The sequence below is a fragment of the Amphiura filiformis genome, chromosome 9 (genome assembly GCF_039555335.1).
Source record: "Amphiura filiformis chromosome 9, Afil_fr2py, whole genome shotgun sequence".
NCBI lineage: Eukaryota > Metazoa > Echinodermata > Ophiuroidea > Amphilepidida > Amphiuridae > Amphiura > Amphiura filiformis.
Window position 1 is genome coordinate 65,761,392 of NC_092636.1, and position 7,468 is coordinate 65,768,859.

The 7,468-nt window shown below is 39.3% G+C and overlaps 1 long non-coding RNA gene across 1 annotated transcript; it reads right to left on the minus strand.

Annotated features, from left to right (window-relative positions):
* Window positions 1–2,135: 2,135 nt before the first annotated feature.
* Window positions 2,136–7,097, minus strand: LOC140160395 (uncharacterized). Its single transcript, XR_011859981.1, has 3 exons — window positions 6,513–7,097; window positions 4,806–4,911; window positions 2,136–2,705 (listed from the first exon to the last, which is right to left on the minus strand). It is a non-coding gene; the product is annotated as an uncharacterized lncRNA (long non-coding RNA).
* Window positions 7,098–7,468: the final 371 nt, after the last annotated feature.

The window sequence follows — 7,468 nt, forward strand, 5'->3', positions numbered from 1 at the left end:
CCAGGGGTGTAGTACCACCTTAAATGTGAAAGAAAAGCATTGATTAGAGGTTAATGACTGCGCATCAGTTGTTTTGAGGGTATTGTGAAACAGGGTCTTAGGCAGGATTTGAAGTTTGGGTGTGTAAATTCAAAAAACTGGGTGTGTAAATTTAAGATTTGTGTACAAAGTATAGGCCATGTGGGTAAAAACTGGGTGTGTAATGTAATGTATTTACAAATTTGGGTGTGTAAAACACTCGATCCCTACACGGCTGGCTGCCTAAGCCCTTGTTGTGAAATATCTAAACATTGAACCGAGGTATATCCCGAGGTCCAAAGCACAATGTTTAGATATTTCACAATACCTGAAAAATAACTGATGCAAAGTCACTAACCTCATTCATAACCGTCACTTTTTCAATTTTTTTAAAATTCAATTAATGTTACATTTTCTTCTTTTAATTTGAAAACAGAACACAATTTTAACTTTATCTGTCGTTTTCCTGTAAAATCGAATAGCCCATTAAGGAAATACCGCTAGCGACCAATTACACTAGCACGCAATCAAGGCATTAGCCAGAGGGGTGTCTTTAGGGTGTCCAAAATGGTCAAAAATACCTTATTCTACAAAATCAGAGTGTCCACTTCCTATTCACTCCATTGTAAAATCAGAATTTTAGGGTGTCCAAATTGAAAACAGGGTGTCCAAATGACACCTGGACACCCCTCTGGCTAATGCCTTGCACGCAATCATGCGACATCCAAATACAGCGGCCAGCGTCCACGTAAATTGTTCGAACGCGTAACACGTCATATATAACGCGGGTCATTGTAGAGCGTACTTTTAGCGGTCATTATACTTTTTCAATGACCTGCATTTGCGTCCGCTAAAAAGTTATTATCTGTGATTGGATAGCACTTGCTGCGTTATGAATATGATTTAAGAACTAAGCCAAAATGACTGCTGGGCTTATACCCGAGTGCACCCTTGTTCCCCAAATGGTTTGAAAAATAGGGGGTGGGCTTATAGCCGAAGGTGGGCTTATACCTGAGTGGTTACGGTAATATAACAATTAAAATTCACCTTTCATAAAATATCAATAGAAAATGTATGCTGAAGACTAAGTTCTAGTTTGCCATTTTATTCAGCAAATATTCAGTTTTACTTTTTGCCAAATTTATTGCATGCAAATCAGTAATTTGTTCTCGTCCCCGCCAAGTATGCTAGACCTTTGGTGTTTTCAGTAAATGATAGCCTTTTGTATGTGTAATGTAATTACAGTAACTCAATTTTCAAAATGCCTCCCATGCCGGGGGCACTCACTAAAATGGGTGACGGGATGTGCGGCCACATTGACCCCCATTTTTCAACTACCTCTCACCCAATGACCCCCTTTTTTATTTTACTGAGCTCCTCTCACCCAATGACCCCCATTTTTGTTTTCCTGTCACCAAAAGACCCCTTTTTCAAAAATTTTGGGAAAATTCTGATAATCTCTCACTAAATGCCCCTGTTTTTTCAGTATTTTTCCTAAAATTTGTCAAAAATTTTTCAAATTTTTCAGTGTCTAGGCTCTCACCGAAAGACCCCTAGTTTCGAACTGCTGTCCGCACATCCCCGTCACTTCCAATGTCGAGTGCCCCCCGGGCTCCCATGGTGCAGATCGTGTCACTGCGTGTCACATATGTGACACAAGCTGCTCCATGGGCGCCAACTTAACAGGAGGCATTACCTTGTAGTAACATTATGCTATCATGTAGATGTACCAAAAACACCAAAGGTCTAGCATACTTGGTTCTAAAGTTATGAGGTATTGTGATGTACATTTTCTTTTGTGTTTTATTGTCTTTTACTCCATATGTTTGCCTTTATCTCAATTTCATGTTTGCCGCCTTTGGCCCCCATGGACCAGATCGTGTCACATATATATACATGCATGCATCACAGCACTACCAGTGCTGTGCCCTAATAAGTGTATAGCTCATCAGAATTAAACCATTAATACCATGCATTTATAGATGTGGAAATAATGTTACATTATGAAATGCAGCTGAATTAGAGCCACTGAATACAACTTGGGTCAGGGGCGGATTAAGAGGGGGCGCACCGGTGTGTGCCCTACAATTTTTTGCAGAGCGCGCCTGACTTTTATGTATTTTTACAGATCGGCGCTTGACATGGCTCTCGCTCTTTTGAAAATTCCTGGATCCACCCCTGAGTCGGGTCAAATGGTCTTAGAGTCAAGTCCGAGTCACCAAAGTCTCAAGTGAAATCATTGAAGTCTCGAATCAAGTCATTTGGATTTGAGACTCAAGTCCTAAAGCTTGAGTTCAAGTCGTTATTTTCAGACTCGAGTCGTGTCTGGAGTCCTAAAGGCTAAAATGTCGAGTCGAATCCAACTCAACTTGAATGACTCGACTTAACAAATCTTTTTTAGCAGTGCTTGTTCCCATTCAAAACAAACAAAGTTTAATGTTTAGGAAAGAGAACCATAATCTTTATACTGATTTCCAAATTCCAATTGTAGATCAAACTTAGCGTGGTGGGTTGACTTGATCTTGGGCAACTAATATGTCATAGGTGACTTCCACTCTGGTACGAAATCCAATTGCCAGGAGCTACTTTCAAGTAAATGATGCTGGGGGCACAATTTTTCCGGCCATCCGTCTCTGGTATTTGTTGTTGCTGTAGACCAGTTTCTTCCAGAGGTGCAAGTTCATATTCTGTAAAATGAAATAATTAAAGACAATACTGTGATACTTGTAATATTGGGCTATTCCAGTTGAAATCCATACACCCCTATGGAAGACATAGGTCACCAATTCAGGTAACCCCATTTGAAATTCACACTCCTTGTGTGGAAGATTAAAGCAATAATCAGGGGTGTGAGTGACCACAAATAAAAGAGCCTCAAAATTCTGAAATTTAGAAATTTGGAAACCTCCTATAATTTAATTCAGATTTTAATCTGAACTCTCACACCCCTGAATAATGTGCAATTTCAATCATAGGTTCTTTGTTTCCATAGTTTTCACTAATCACATTATGTCCCCTTTTAACTTCGAGCCAACAAATGCGGTAAAACAAAGAAAATTGCCATTTCATTCCAGTGCCTGTAGTAAGGTACCGTTCACAAACAGTTGTTAGGGGGGGCCTGATGCAAAAAGGGAAAGGGGGGCCCTGAAAATATTTGACCCTCCTAAGGGGGGCCCTGAAAAAAATGACCACAAATTTTCCTGGGAAAATTGAGTTATACGCTTTTCTATGGGGTTGACCCATAATTTTCGAGGTCTGTAAAGGTCCAAGGGGCCCAAAAAATTTTTGTGATGAAATTTTTTTGCATCAGGCTCCCCTCTTACAAGTGTTGTGAACGGTCCCTAATTATCGTCAATGCGTTTTGGCTCGCCGATCGTCATTGAGCTTCATGCAGCTTGGTTGTATAAAGAGACATTTAAGACAAATAGCGATAGATACACACAGTTTATATGTCACTGATTCAATGATATGTATACATGAGATGTATCAGCCATCACAATAAAACCAGAGATATCAGGTTTTATTATAAAAACTTAAATTTTACTGTAATTAAAGCACTTCAGGCTTAGTCTTACTACTCTTTTACGTGGTATTTCAGCAGTACGCTATTAGGCATAACAATCATGCAAAAAGAAATTGAGGTCATCACTGTGGAAAAATCACACATGGCTTTAAGGTGGTATTGGATGCATTTTCTAGAAATTAGAAAATGCTTTGAGCATGTTTTAAACATATTAATTGAGTAGGGTAAAGTACACTGATCAATATGCATTTTGTTTGTAGCAAATCGGACATACGGTTTCCAAAATACATCAATTTATATTTTCTTTGTATCCTATTGTTTTTGTCAATAATCAATATAGTTAATGAGCTAAAAGGACAGGAAAGGCTCATTAATATGTAATTTTGCCAATATTTTGCTAAAATCAATGCATAAATGTTCAGGTACTTTTATTTTGCATACTTTTGCCTGAAACTTGGTCAAAGTGTTTCTAATATGTTCTAATGTATTATATAGTGAAGCCGCCTCTAATTTGCATATTTGCATAATTAATGAGCTAATTTGCATAAATGCTAATTAATTATGCAAATTAGGGGCGGCTTCACTATATAACATTAGAACATATTAGAAACACTTTGACCAAGTTTCAGGGCAAAATTATGCAAAATAAAAGTACCCTGAACATTTATGCATGGATTTTAGCAAAATATTGGCAAAATTATATGTAAATGAGCTTCTCCAGTCATTTTAGCTCATTAACTTGATTGATTATTGATAAAAACAATAAGATACAAAGAAAATATAAATTGATATTTTGAAAACCGTATGTCCGCTTGACTCCAAACAAAAGGCATATTGATCAGTGTAATTTGCTCTACTCAATTAATCTGTTAAAAACATGTTTAGAGCACTTTTATAATGCCTCCATAACCACCTTAAGGGCATGTATTCCATGTGGGTTGGGGTTGTATGGATTTCAACTGGAATAGCCCATTGCAACAGTAAGCCTACAAGAATATTTTTAAGCTAAACAGTATTGTCACATGGAGAGCACACAACAACGTTTCTATTACGGTACTGCTGTTTGTTTGTATGTTGCAGTATTTTGCAGCGTCCTGATCATCACGTAAAATCTGGCAAAATGAACTAGGTGATGCACAAATGCTGTTTTATCAATTAATAAACATGTTGTTGCATCTTCCATTTATTTATTAGATGAAATCACAGTATTAACAAATGCATGCCCTTAAATCAAATAAAAATTACAAATTATAGTTGTACATACCAGGTCTTTATGCTATTTGTTCACTCTGTAGATCTATGTAAAGTCATATTCTCCTCACAACTGTGGCATGTGGCTAAAGTTGCTGCAATAGTTCACACTGACCTAGCTGTTGGCAAAAGTACAAGAAACATGACTTCATGTCAAGCTAAAAATCATATAAAAAACAAACACCTTTTTAATCCCAGCCCAATTTAGTCGTTGAGTAGGCGAGTCAGCACCTATGTTAGGCCTATGCCATGGCATGGGCCTAAAGAAATCCCAACTCACGCTTGCGTAAATTCACATTAGGGTGCACCAGTCACACAATACACAACATGGAACTAAGGTAAGTGCTGTACCCAACTGAGCTGCGTGCACACCATTCTATCTCAAGACATGATGTTATGAGTTTTTTCATCAATTATGAGCCGAACAAACTTTTAGTCCTAGGTAGTATTGAACTATAAATGCCTCCACCCGCAAGAAAAATGAACGCATCCGAAAGCACTGCACGTACTACGCGGAGTGCGCGCCAGTGCAATTATACAATATTTAGGCACGGCTATTAATTTACTAACGCTTGCTCTGATTGGTTCATACTATGAAAATGATAATATTCATGGATGGTTGACATTGGTTGTACTGAATTGGGGCTTCGTGAGCAATAAATCAGTCAATTATGTTCAGGAATAGATCCTATTCAAACATTGGCTTCAAAAGTGGCGAAATTGAAATTGTAGCCTACGGTACTAATATAAAAATATTAAATTCATGTACATCGTGGAACATTCAACTACGCTTGTTACTCTGCGACTAATCATGCTAACTACACGCACGTACAACGCTACTCTACGCGTCCATATTAGCGAGGCTATCTGCGTAGCAACTGCTTACTACGCACAGCCACACAAAGAGTATGTTCCACGATGTATACTGAATTTGATAATTTTTCTATAGAATTTGTTTGCAAGCGTTTATGGGTACATAGGCCTACACTCAAGTGTTTACGGATATATGCGCGCAAGTGAATATGGGTATGCACGCGGTCGCGTACCTGTTTATGGAAATTATGGGTAAGCACACATCTTTGCGCAAGTGTTTGTGGCTACGCAGTTGTTTGTTCCACTTTGCGGGTGCCAATTTGCTAGTGCTACTCAAGCGCTGTGCTTGCCCACAAGCAAAGCAAAGTTAAGGCAAGTCTAACATGCTACGCTAGAGAAATACTTCACTTAAGTCTTAAGTTCAGAATCAGTCTCCAACACACCACTAACTATGTACTGTGTGTGGCTCAAGAGCCACGATTTATGGGCTGCATGCAGTGACTTCTCATTTGAGCTGTATGCGTCATGTGCGTAACAGAAAAGTGCGACCATAAACACTTGCAAACGCATGTGCGTACCCATAAACCAATAAGCACACACATGTGTGCGTACCCATAACACTTGCACACAATGCGTGCGTACACTGCGTATCCGTAAACACATACGCATATATGTACCCAGGGCCAGGGATAAAACAGTTGCAAACGCATGTGCGTCCGTAGCATGGTAGTTGCGTACCCATGCTAAAGAAGCCATTGTCATGTTTTACTAAAACTTTTAGTCAAATGACGGAATCCCACACCAGGTATATTTATATTATTCATTAGATTGTTTAGTTCTGACTTCTGAGAGTGATAATTGGGACTGGGACTCGGAGCTACTCAGGGGATCTCAGCTACTTACTTACCGAACATTCATGTCAGTTAACTTTGCAGAAGTACTGTCATCATGATCAGCCCATACCGCCATGATCATCATGATGATGGCCATGTCCATGATGATTCAAATGCATGAATGCAACCATCGATCGGCGTCCTGGCCGTCGACGTAAACGTAAACCGTACTGGAAATGGAAAGTCACCATTGCAATCCACGCAATGATTGCCAATGTAATGGTTTGCATGCATGACAGCTCGACAGTGCATGCATGTTGCGTGTGTTGCATACGAAAATTGTCAGTTGCCGGTTCGCTTTCTGCAGTGATTTGACGACCTTTTATGGGCAAAATCTCTCAAAATCAAAGAGTTGCGGTGTGCCCATTATGATCTAAGTCCGAAAATCTTTACATACACGAAGTTTTAAGTCATGAACATCAGGCAATGTTGACTTTTTTTGGAATTTAAAAACTGTGTTTTCCAATGACAAAATGGCGGCGTTTTTACCAGAGTTTTTCCGATCCAGACCGGCCTGGCAAAATCTGATCACGATTATCGATTAGGACCAGGGAATAAATAAAGGGTTGCCAGTCATCAAGAAATCCTCCGTCCCCCCCTGACGCGATTCCAAATACAGCGCGCCACCTACGATCACGCCTGGCTGATCTACTTCGCGCAGAGCATCATGGGTAAAAGTCGACATCCATGACGCGTCGACGATTGTTGCTATCGATTACTCAACCACTTTTGTTTATTTACGTTGATGATGATCAGCTGTTGATTCAACCTCCGACGATTTTGTTTTTAATTTCTGCCTCCTTTTTTAAGTTAATTTCGACAGTCATGGTTTCAGGCCTATACCTCTGAAAATAATGGGCATCAATTCCCTTATTTTCAAACTTTTCCGAACTTTCCGAGGCGCTTGGGACCCTGGGCTTGGGAAAATACTTTAGGCTCTCGTTTACAAGAAAAGAAAACACTTTCAGGT